The sequence below is a fragment of the Camelus ferus genome, chromosome 15 (genome assembly GCF_009834535.1).
Source record: "Camelus ferus isolate YT-003-E chromosome 15, BCGSAC_Cfer_1.0, whole genome shotgun sequence".
Classification (NCBI taxonomy): Eukaryota; Metazoa; Chordata; class Mammalia; order Artiodactyla; family Camelidae; genus Camelus; species Camelus ferus.
The window spans coordinates 55109107-55121862 of NC_045710.1; the positions used below are offsets into that span (position 1 = coordinate 55109107).

A 12756-nucleotide genomic window follows, 5' to 3' on the forward strand; every position below is an offset into this window, starting at 1 on the left:
TTTGAGTGTTTTACCTCAAAGCTCTCAGGTTCTTTGTCAGCTTGAAATTGTGTGAAACTGAATCAGTTTTATTTACTTGGACCCAAATGCTGAACCTAAGAGATGTATAAGGAATGTTGAGAAACGTTCCTAAAGAATTTTCTCAAGTTTGAGAGAAATAAAATGCATATAAAGCTTTGCAGATAGGAGTTGTAAAACAGAGGAGCAGTACACCCCGATGGAAGATTTTTCTGAGGCAGTGGAAGAGATTAAGTTTCCACATTGTGAACATCCTTCTATATGCCACCAGTCTGGTCATCTTAAAATCTCAGTGGAATGGAGATTCACACTCTGGCATCTTCAGATGCAGATGAGTTATTAGCAACAGCCCTGAAGATGGGACTAGGAACTGCAGTTCCATCAAGCCAGTCCTCAGCCCTTTCTGAGACTAGAGGGCTGGAGTGGAAGCTGCATCTTGCTGCGGTCGCCTGTACGTTGAATGAAACTCACCTTGTTTCCGGTAGGATGGCTGACTGAATCAAGGATCATTATCTATCCCAAAGGCAACTACATATAGATTGGACATTATGGAGCTCAATTCATTGTGAGATGGTTTGAAGAAAAACTTAGCTTAGTGAAAGAGACCTATACTGGATGGGCCAAACAAGCCCAACCAAACCCTCTCTATTGAATATAAATGTCAGATCCACAGAGAGACACTGGCAGACCCCCTGGTACGCAAAGCTAGCAGGTTTGAGTTCTCTTTGAGGCCTGCTGGTTACCCAAGCCCTGGATCCATCAGAACCCAGACAAACTGAAGACTTAAGAAGAATAAATAGATCCTTCATGCCCTCACATTCTCTTGTGTCCTCATCTCTGTTCCTGATCTATCTTTTAAATCTTAAAGAAAAGCATTATTAGGCCCTAACTGATTAAAAGGCCTTTTAATCAAAGTGTGAATAGACCCAGAATCAGGTAAAGAAGTAGAGAATAAATCAAGGATTTTCACATGAGAGCGAGAGAGAGCCAGCGAGCGAACGAGCTGAGACTCCAGCCCAGGACATCATAAATACCAAGTCGGTGGGCTCGTGGGCTGGGCTCGGGCGGTGGCCGTGGGGAACAAAGGGCCGGCGGATCGGCGGGGAGGGGCGGGGTGCGGCCAGGCTGGGCCCTGGGGCTCCGCGTGCAGCAGCTGCCCCCGGGCGCCCCCGCCGCCGCCGCTGCCGCCCTCCCGCGGAGCCAGCGGCCCGGTGCCAGCCGGCGGGCGTCCCGCAGGCGGCGGCGCAGGGAGGGCTCGACGCGCGCGCGCGCGCGCGGGGCCCCGGCGGCCGCCTAGGCGGACAGCGGCCCCCTGTCGGGTGCGGCGTTGGCAGCCCCTGCCCCCAGGCCGGGCAGTGGCGGCCCAGGGCCCCGCGTCTACTTTCGGAGCCCCCCTGGGGCTGCAGGCGAAGGCCTGGGCGGCGAGGACGACGAGGGCCCAGTGAGGCGCCAGGGGAAGGTCCCGGTCAAGTGCGACCCCAGAGCTGGAGATTGATACGGACGAACTCCTGGACATGGAGGGCGATGGTACTCGGGCTGCCAGGGTCAAGGAGCTGCTGGTTGACTGTTATAAACCCACTGAGGCCTTCATCTCTGGCGTGCTGGACAAGGTCCGGGGCATGCAGAAGCTGAGCACACCCCAGAAGAAGTAAGGGCCCTCCACCCAGATGAACAACGGTGGCGCCCACAGGACAATCGCGGCCCCGGCCTCGTAGCAACAGCAATACAGCCAGGCCCGGTGCCATGAGCAGGGCTCCCCGTGCCCCTGGCCCAGGGCCCTCTTCCCTGTCCCCTTGGTTTTCCACTTTTGGGGTTTTTTTATTATTAAACTGGTGGGATTTTTTGTGTTTTTATATTGACTGTGGCACGTGCCCTTTAATGAAGCTAGGACACGCCTTTGCCTTTGGTACAGTTAAGAAAATTTTAAAAAATTTAAAAAAATATACATACATACATACCAAGTCGGTCAAACATCGTTTGGTAAGAAAAGAAGCCAGTTTCACTGTCTGTCTGCTAAATAGAAAGGTGGAGACTCGCTCCCAGATGCTCCAGAAGTTTATGCGACATGGCCAGCAATGTATGGGAGACTGAAAAATTTCAAACACATTAGAAACTTTTAAAGCTTCTCTGCCTCACTAGGGAGTCTTCCTTTCCCATGACTTTATTTTCTATTTTATTTTTTTTCTAGTAAAGTAGATAGAATTTTATTTCAGGTTATAACCTTAATCATCATTCCTTCCCATCTTCAGGAAATTTCCCATTAAAAGGTCTCTTGACACGATGTTCTATTACTGGATTAGTAAACTGAGTGGATCCTGTTTGACTGGTACCCCATGACTTGAAATACAACGTTATGCTGACAATTCCCATGTTTTATCTCCAGCCAGATCTCTGATATGAAACAAACAAAAAAAAAAACAGCTCTTAGAACCAGCTGTCTACTTGTCATCGCCACTTAGATTATTGCAAATGTTTCAACTTAGCTTGTCCAGCAGGACTCTCTGGATCTACCTACTTAAAGCCATTCTTCCCCATATTCTCCTCAATAAAAGGTACTACCTGTTTGCTTAAGCCAGAAACTTGGAGTCATTTTTCACCTTTTACATCCAATCTACCAGAAAGTGCTGTGAGTTCTATCTCCAAATGTGTCTTGACTCTACACTTTCCTTTCTCTCTGCCACCATCATTCTTTGCTACATCCTCTGTCTTTTGTCTGATTGACGCAGTGGCCTCCTAACTGGTTACCAACTCCTTCTTCTGCTCTCTTCCAATTCATGCTCCAAACAGTAGCCAGAGGGGCTTATAAAAATATTTACACATTGAACCGTGTCACTCCCCTACTTAGTACTATTTAGAACTTAGAATAAAAATCCCACCGTCCTGTCATAGCCCTCTAAATGCTCCATGAATCTGCCTCATTTCACACCCCTTCCTCCATGCTGCCCCTAGTGGCTTGTCCTTGCCCAAATGTTTCTCACTCTGGGGGCTTTGAGCATGCTGGTCCCTCTCCTGGGAGGCTTTTTGGCCCCACTCTGTCTGGCTGGCATCTGGGGATGCCGTGTGCATTGTGCAGTGCCCACTTGAGCATCCTGGCTGCCCTCTTTCCTGACCACACAATCCCAAATAGGCTGCAGCTTCTGGCTCTCAGGGCATCGCATTCTTCCCTCATAGCATGCGGCATAATTTGGATTATATATTTATTTGTGTTTTTAGTTTTTAACTGTCTGTATTTTCTCTAGATTGTAAGCTCCCTGAAGGTAGAAATCGTATTTGTCATGTTAACCGCTTTGTCTCCAGGCTTAATACAGTGCTTGGTATAATAACTACTCAGTAAATTCCTGTTGAATCAATGAATGAAGAAAGGAATGAATGAATGAAAGCCTTCAGGGCAAAGGGAACCGAGTCTGACAGGCTGAGTAATGATGGATGGATGGTACCAATACAGAGAAAACTTGAAGCCCCGGGGAGCGCCACACTGGGTGCTTCCCTGAGAGTCCCATCTGTCAAGGCTCTCAGAACTGTGTGCTGATTATCCTCTAAGTGGGGTTAAACATTAACGCACCATTATTACCCTGAATGTGAACTCAGGCTGCACAGTGCTCGACCTTATCTCTTGAGATGATCCCCGCGACACAAAATGAAGGGAGATGAGTGTTCTCCTGCCTCAGCCATAGTGACCCTCGGCCTTCCTCCCACCTCTCACACCTCATTCCCTGCCCTGATATTCTTTGCTCTTTCAAGCTGCTACTTTCTGCCTCGGCTGCTTGTTTATTTTTCTGCATGCCCAGAGGCTGAGCTCTTTGCACTTTTTTTTTTTTTTTTGATTCCTGTGTTCCAGAGGGGTCTCAGGCATTCTGGCCCTGGCCTTGGGCTCTGAGTGTTGAATCAACAGCCCCAGTGCTTCGGTCTTTCTCTCTGGGTTTGCCCCTAGTGAGCCCCTACTGCCTGCCAGCCCCACCGACCAGCACTGGCTCTCATGGATCAGTGAGTGATGGATCTTTGCCACCCGCCACCCACTCTTTGAGACTACACTATAGCCATTCCTCATAATCTTGTGGTTTGAGAAAACAGGCATTACTTCATCACCAGATGCCTAGAAAAACCAACCCCCAGAATAAAAACAGGTCCTCCCTAGAGTCTCTTTCTACTTCCTTTCTAAACTTTCTTTTTGGTTTGTCAATAGCAATTAGAACCATAACTCAATAGGTGTCAAAAGTTTCTGCTGGAAAAACTGGTAGCATTTGCTGTATGTATTTATTATTACATTTTTATTACATTTTGTAATGATTGCACATACTGTAAAATTCATCGTGTCAGAAAAGGATAACACAAAATGTTGTCTCCCTCCCTTGCCCACACTGTCCCCACATCCTCTTTGTAAGTTTCTTGCATAACCTGCTGGAGATCTCTGTGCTTACAAATATGCATATATTTTCACTTGCTTTCCCCTCCTCCCCACTTCCACGTTGTTGTCCAACTTTCTCTGTCCTCTAAACAATATGTTCTGCATCAATAGTCCAAAAGATTTACAACTTTTTATAGCTGCATATAGTACTCCATTATTTAGACAAATCATAATTGGCATTAATAAAATGACATGTAATTTCACACATATTCAAGTATATTTGTGAATACATTCCGAAAGTCAAAAGATACGTCCATTTTAAATTTGACAGGTTGTTAAATTGCCCCCTTGAGTCATTTACAAGACTGCCTGTTTCCATAAACCTTTGTTAGTAGTTTCTAAAATCGTTCAAAATTGTCAATCTATGAGCTGAAAAATACATTGTCATTATTATTCTAATTTGCATTTTTAAATCACAAGTGATTTCAAGCATATTCTTGTATGTTTAGAGCATTTATACTTTCTTTTCTGTGAACTCTCCATGTTGTCCACTTTTTCAAATGAGACAGTGTTTTTTCTTATTGATTTGTATAAGTTGTTTATATTTTAAGGAAGTGTATTTATGATAGGTTTGTCTTTAGGAATTAAAAAAATTTAATGTAGCTAAATTCATCTTTCTTTCAAGGCATCTGGGTTTTTGTATAGTGCTTAGACAAACTTTAATTGGAGGTTATTGCAAAACTTTTCCCATGATTTTTTCTAATAATTAATTTTTTAACATATAAATATTTGCTTTGTCTTGAATTTATTTTGCTGTAAGCCATAAGATAAGAATCCAAATTAATTTTTCTTTACTGATGGTCACCCTAATATTTCAACACTTTTTATTAGTTAATCCATCTTTTCCTCACTGGCTTGGAAAACCACCCTTTAGCATATACTAAAGCCCTGTGTGTCTCTGGTTCTGTTTCTGGGCTTTTTACTCTATCTCATCCTGATTTAAACTTCTGCCATTATGTCAAAGAGGTTACAGCACCATTTTAGGTTAGTGTTAGGGATGCTGTTGGTATCTAGCATAGCTAACTGGGCCACGTGGAGACTGAATTCTCAATCCTGAACTAAGTCACTCACCATCCTGCACTTTGCCAACTACAACAGAAGAGCTTCTGACACTTATGGAGCAATGGACTGAGGACATCTAGACACCACATCCCTCTCTCAGTTAAGCTCACAATGATCACATGAGGTAGTGTGTTCCTTACGTAATTTTAGTGGCAAGAAACAGAGACTCTCCGGGGGCTGGTTCAAATAATGAGGGGTGCATTCTTTTCTGTATAAATAAGGGGGACATGAAGCCCTCAAGACCTCATAAGAATGTCTTATGTTTTTTTCCTTGTAAATTGCACATCGTTTACATAATTTAAAAACATAAGTATACACAGTTAATTTTACAAGGTTGAATGAGTGCATATTTAAGGACCTATATTGAACAGACTGTAGCATGCTGGCCTATGACAAGGGCTGGGGAGGGAAAAGCAACAGGTATCAGGGTGGAAGAGTTTTTAAAAAATGAAAATGAAAAGAAATAAACTACAAGAGGAAGGACCTTTCATAGGCTGATGAGAGTGTGTTATGCATTGAAGAAGAGTGAATCATTTACGTCTGAGACTCTTTAAAAACTTAAAAGTCAAAATCCCAAACTCCAGGCAGAACCCACAGTTCACTGGATTTCTTGAGACAGGTCTCCACTTGTCGGGTAGGTTACGCAGGGATTGATTAGAAGTCCAAGCAATGGTGAGCTCTTCTCATAGGAAGACTAGAAAGCACAGGGCAGCCAGGTCCCATGGTCACTTTGCTCCTCGTGACTTAAAGGAAGGTCCATGGTCCGGTGGCACGGCTGTCACCTGGGAGACTGTTAGATGTACAGAATCTCAGGTCTCAGTCCAGATCTGCTTAATCAGAGTCTGCCTTTTAACAAGATTCCCAGGTGATTAGAAGGAATCATTAAAATTTGACAGCCTCTGCTCTAGGACATAGTTTGGGAAGAGGAAGATTGTCTAGGATCCAGTGCAGCTCTGTTTCCTGAGGCATTTCATTGTTCCTCCATGGTGGTCACACACAGCTTTGACTGCATGAGGGAAACAGTTCTGAGTGGTGACAAGGTTTAGGATGTAGCCTCAGACAGAGTGGCCAGAATACAAAGAGGGTGGAGGTGGATGGATTTGGACAGGTCCAGAAGCTATGAGACCGTGGCGTTAAGTAGTTGTCCACAGGACCACTGAAGTCTCCCAGGATTCTGCAAGACTTGGATAAGACAGGGAGACTATGATCCAGGTGCCCAAGACATCTGAGCAGGATGTCAGTAAAATGAGGAAAGCCCTGGGGTGACCATTTGGAGGCCATGAATCTTAAAGGAGTGGAACTTGTACTCAAGGACAGAACCAGCACTGGCATTGGGAGTACCAATCTCACCTCCCAACCCTCAGTTCTGAGGTGTGTGAGATGAGAAGACTTTAGAGGAGAGCCAGGGTGCAGGTAAGGTCCAGAGGTAAAGGACACATTTTGTGGAGAAGCTAAGGATCTAGGAGAATTTCTCTGGCACAAAACTGGGGCTCCAGAAGGCATGCTGTAGATTTGGGGATAAGGAAAGTGAGGTAGGAAATCAGACAGAGGAGAGCAAGCTTGGGGCAATACAGGGAGAAGATGTAGGAGGAAATGAATGACTGAAGGGGAGCCAAGATTTTGGGAACTGTATCAGTTAGGATAAAGTAGGTTATACTGCTGTAACAAACAGCCCCAACATTACAGGTTGATGGAGACTCTGCTCCATGTCATCTTCACTTAGCGATCCAGGTTGACAGAGGCTGTCTCTGTCCTTCCACGATAGCCTATGCTCAATTTTTTGTGTCTCCTTGCTGGCATTTTCATTGACCAAAGCAAGTCACATGACCACATCTAAATTCAAAGGAACAGGGTTATAAAATCCTACCATGAACTTGGAGAACTAGGAATATTTGGTGGCTAGAACTAATGATTACAACAGATAGTAACTATAACTTATAGGGATGTGAGCCACAGGGTGAATTAAGTTTTAAGTTTAACAAAACTTTGTTTTAGAACAGAACTCAGGGACAAAGCCATGTTGGCATGGAAACCAGCTGCCTTTCACTGGGGGTGGCTGAGACCTGATGACGCTGGAAGTTTGGGCCTGCTCTGTGGACATGAGTTAGTTCTCAAGATATTTCCGGAGACTTTGTAACCAGAAATCTACACAGACATACACAGTTCCTAGGATGACATGTCAACCCTAAAATGTTGGTCTTTGTAATTAATGTTTTCAGGCCAAAGAGATATTGGATAAATAACTGTCTCAGCTAAAAACCAAAGAACGGGGATGTATTGTTCTGGATGTTTTAGCTGACACTTTAATCTTGACTCCCTGAACTCCCATGTCTCCTTGAGACACCAACCCGTGTTGCAAGTGGGAGCAGCCAACCCCACATTTTCCCTGTTGGTTAAAAATCCTAACAAGAGTGACATCACACTGTCCTCTCTGATAAGACTGAAACAAAGTTTTAATGTTCTTGGATTGACCAATGAGCAAGTGTTCTGTGGCCTTCTGGAGTGCCAGCCTTCTAGTTCTGCAGAAACATAAGTATTAATTCACAAATGTTGACCTCATGAATGTTAGCCACACTGGGTTCTGGGACTGTAGATCTATGTCATCTGTTGTGATTAGGCCATCAATCTATAAATTCCCTGTCAGGATTTCTCTGCTGGAGGCAGATGCTGGACCCCAGGATCTTTGAAGCAGTAATGTAGGCGATACTGTTGGTTGAATACCACATCCCTTCTTTTCCCGAAAACAGATCACTCCCCACTAGAGAACCACTGGTGTAACCCACCAGTGATAATCTTATTCTTTTTTCAAGATAACTGGGTTTAGAATGGGTATGTGGCAATTTGACTAATGAGATTAAGGGAGCTGGGAGTTTCAGGATATTTTTTTTTTCCTTAAAAGAAAGAGACTCAGGAGGAGACCATTCCTTCATCTTTCTCTGTGTCTTGCAGTTTGCGGATGAAATCTGGACACGTTGCTGCTACCTTGCTACCAGCATGCAGAGGAAACCCGTTCAGGGAGTGAGTCAGGGTGAAGAAATTCTCAGAGGAGTGGGTGCAGAGTCCTGAGTTACCCAGCCTGGAGCCCAGCCCACCACCAGGCAGCTTTTTATTTGAAAACAACAAGTATCTTTATTGCTGGAGCCAGAGTGTTCTGTTTCTTGCACTTGTAATCATCCGAAGTCACTGGGAAAGAGTGGCACAGAAAGAGGTATGGTCCTTACTCATTCCTGCTGGGACAATTGCCTTCTTAATTAAAAATAATACATTGCCCGTCATAGAAGTGACAAGAGGTTAGGAACTTTACTTGGGTTTTTGTCAAGTTCATAAGAAGATCAATGAGTTCCTGCTGCCTAGAGGGCAGGGATGAGCAGCTTACAAAGATAAGGACCAAATGCTTCTGCGCCATGAACAGATCAGAGAAGTACATAGGGATCAAGCTGGTGCTTAGCGGGTGGAAAAGTCAGATTTAGTTGCTAAGACTGACAGGGGCTCAGCTGATCCTCCAAGCACGAAGGCCAAAACACCCAGAGTAGCTACCACTTGGTTTTTACCATTGACTGCACATGGGAACCACTGAGAAGCTTCAAAAAATATCGATTTGAGTTCTCTGCTCCCCACTTCCCTCTCACCCAAGATTCTGATGTAACTGGACTGGTGTGTGGCCTGGGCATCTTTTTATTTGAACTTAAAACTTCATTTTTGGCGGATTCAGGTATCTAACCCCAAGTTCTTTCCACTCTATTGTGTTGCCTTTAAATTAGTAGGTTCTTTTCTTAATTTAATTCCATTTTTTGGTAAATAGGAAATATTTGTACTTGGTACAAAAGACTACCCAATAAAGTCTCTCTCCTACTCCTGTCTCCCAGTCACCCAGGTCCTCTACTTAGAAGAAAGTTTATGACTATACTACCCAGGTTAAGCTTATTTTCCGTTCCTTTTTATACGCTGATGATAACTTTGTATGCACACTGCTCTAGATCTTACGTTTTTGACTGAACTGTATCTTATAGATTATTCCTTATTAATAGTCTGTTTGTTTTTTTAATATATGATGACTAAGTAATCCCATTGTATGAATGGGCTTTAATTTACCTAACCAGTCCACAAATGATACGATTTAGGTTGATCTCACCCTTACAATGACAAATTACGCCCCAGTGAACAAACTTCCACGGCATGTGCAGGTAAACCTGTAAGAAGAATGGGGTATCAGGGTCAACGAGCAGGTGTACTTTTAAGTGAGGGAGAGGGTCAAATTGACCTGAAGAAGGCTCTGTTCTCCCATCAACAGTGTGCTGGAAGAAAGGGTACCTCTTTCCCCGTGGGAAGGTATGTTATCATGATTTAACTTCTGCCAAACTGATGGGTGAAAAATTGTAGGTCAGTATATTTTAAATTTGCATTTTCACTATTCTGAGCGATGACAATCGTCTTTTCATATATCAGAGTCATTTGTTCCTTTCCTATGAACTCTTTGTTTGTATCCTTTACCCAAGGGTTTTTGATTTCTTTTTCTTATTAATTTGAAGAAGCTCTTTCTACAGTAAGACCACTCTTTCAAAGAGCAGCTAAGGGTGAGCACCACTGTCACGGAGACTTCCCCGTCCCTACCCCTTACAGTCAGTCGTTTATCATGTCCTGCTTGGGTTATCTCCTACTTTCCTCACTAATTTTCACTTCTCTGTCCATCTGCCGTAAGCCCAGTAGTGGCCCTCAGCGTCTTTTTCCCAGGACTCTGGCCTCACTTCCCACCAATCTGTCCTCTGTGTAGCTTCCAGCCCAGGCGCTGTGCTTTTGAGCGCTGATGGGATTCAATGACTTCCCTTTTAGCTGAGCCCTCCCTGCCCACTGGCCCAGCTTCCCTCCTGCCATTCTCCACTGAAATCTGCCCTCTAGACCAGAAGACTGCATACCATTTGGAACAAACCAATCTTTCCCATGTCCCGAAGATTCTGCATTTGCTGTTCCTGACACCTGGAATTTTCTTTAATCACTGAATTCTTATTATACAGAAAACTTGATATTATGAGTGATGTGATTAGGAAACTGGTATTCAGGATCCACCATGAACTGAAGTCTTTGCATATTCCACCTCATGAGCTCCACTTTGCAGATGAGGAAACTGGGGCTCAGAAAGGCCCAAGACCACACAGTGTTCCCATGGCAGCCTCAGCACGGCACCCATGCTCTTCTCAGGCAAGCTGTCTGGGGTATATTTAGCCCTATGGCCATCAGGATGAGGGACCACACATTATAGCCCTCACATTTAGGATGGCAATGGAGGGACGCCTCCTGGCAGTATTTCATAGTGGCCTTTTCCTCCCTGACCGTGACACTGAATACATCTGTGAACAGGCACTGGGTTACAGAATGTGTGCGGAGAGAGTGAATCATCCAGCCAGGGCAGTTCATTCATAGTTAGTTTTCTTGGTGTCATTTGGCTCACTGACTACTTTCTCGTTCCCAAAGAGCACAGATGTCTTATTTTTACTGTTCATTTTTGTTTGTTTGTTTCCTAGATTCCACATATAAGTGAAATCATAAGGTATTTGTCTTTCTCTGTCTGACTTATTTCACTTAGCATAATACCCTCTAGGGCCATCCATGTTGTTGCAAATGGCAAGATTTTTCTGTCTAATAGCTGAGTAATACATATTTCATTGTATATATGTGTATATATATATATATCTTATTTATCCATTCATCTATGGATGGGCATTTAGGTTGCTTCCATAACTTGGCTATTGTAAATAATGCTGCAAAGAACATAGGGATGCCTACATCTTTCTGAATTAATGCTTTTGTTCTCTTTGGAAAATATCCAGAAATGGAATTGGTGGACCATATAATAGTTCTATTTTTAATTTTGGGGGGAACCTCCATACTGTTTCTCATAGTGGCTGCGTCAATTAACACTCCCACCAACAGTGCACGGGAAGTGGGGGTTCCCTTTTCTCACATCTTCACCAATACTTATTTGTTGTCATTTTGATGATAGCCATTCTGGGCAGAGGACCTGAATAGATATTTTTCCAAAGAAGACATACAGATGGCCAACAGGCACATGGAAAGATGCTTAATATCACTAATCATAAAGGAAATGCAAATCAAAACCACAGTGAGATATCACTTCACACTTGTCAAAATAGCCATCATCAAGAAGACAGTGGGATTTTTTTTTTCTTTTTTGCTGTTGAGTTGTATGAGTTTCGTGTATCTTTTGTACATTAACCCCTTATCAGATACATCATTTGCCAATATCTCTTCCCATTCAGTAGGTGGCCTTTTTGTTTTGTTGATAGTTTCCTTCACTGCACAAAAGCTTTTTAGTTTGATGTAGTCCCATTTGTTTATTTCTGGTTTTGTTTCTCTTGCCTGAGGAGACAAGGGACTTCACTAAGCTAGGACTCCCGACTCCGTGGGCCTGTTTCCCTCAACTTCCCTTGCAACTAGGGCATAAGCATGTGGCCCAGGCTCTGGCAACCAGCTGTAAGATGTCAGTTTGGAAGCAAATAAGATAAAGAAGGAGGTGCATCGCAGAATTCCTCCCAGCAAGGATGCTGAAAGACAGATATCCAACAGTCAAAGGTGGCTGTGGCATGTTCTGGCTATAAAATCCTGTGCCCAGGACCAGGATTTGGGCAGAGATGCCTGTGCCCAGTGGCCATAGCAATAGCATCTTCATCAGTGGAGTCTGATGGTAAAACTTGGGTATGATGCTTGGATCTAAGCTCCTCTGAGCTTGATTCTCTGACCTTCCTGAAGATCCTGAAAGGAACTAAACTACTCTTCAGTAATTCCTTTTCTGCTTAAACTAGCTTGAATGGGTTCAGCTTCCAAATCTGATGGATAAAGTGAGGTTGTGGTGTACCCTGAGGCTCCCATTTTTCAGTGTTAACTGATTTCAACACCTCTTTTACCCAACCCCCCAAATTCACACATTATAACTGAACTATGAAACACAAGAGATTGCGCAGACCGTTAGGGCCCAATATTAAAGAAAACAGGATGCAAGGAGTCCTAAGTATTCATATTCAGGGCAGGCCCACTCTCAGTCTTTGCATTCTGTACATAATCCCGTCACTAATAACATGCTGCAAACTTGATAAATCCTAATTAGAAAAAGAAATACTTGGCAAGTAAAGGTCTTTTGGCAAAGTGGCCTCTTCCCAGGACAGCTCCCTGGAGCCTAATGGTCAGGCTCAGGTCAGTTCTGTGTGAGGCAAGAGCCAGTCTTTTGTAAAAGCTGGCATTGTATACATCAGAGCCGT

General features: G+C 43.8%; 1 pseudogene; it reads left to right on the forward strand.

Moving 5' to 3' along the window:
* Nucleotides 1-566: 566 nt before the first annotated feature.
* LOC116668832 lies at nt 567-1717 on the forward strand (annotated as a pseudogene).
* The last annotated feature ends 11039 nt before the right edge of the window (nt 1718-12756 follow it).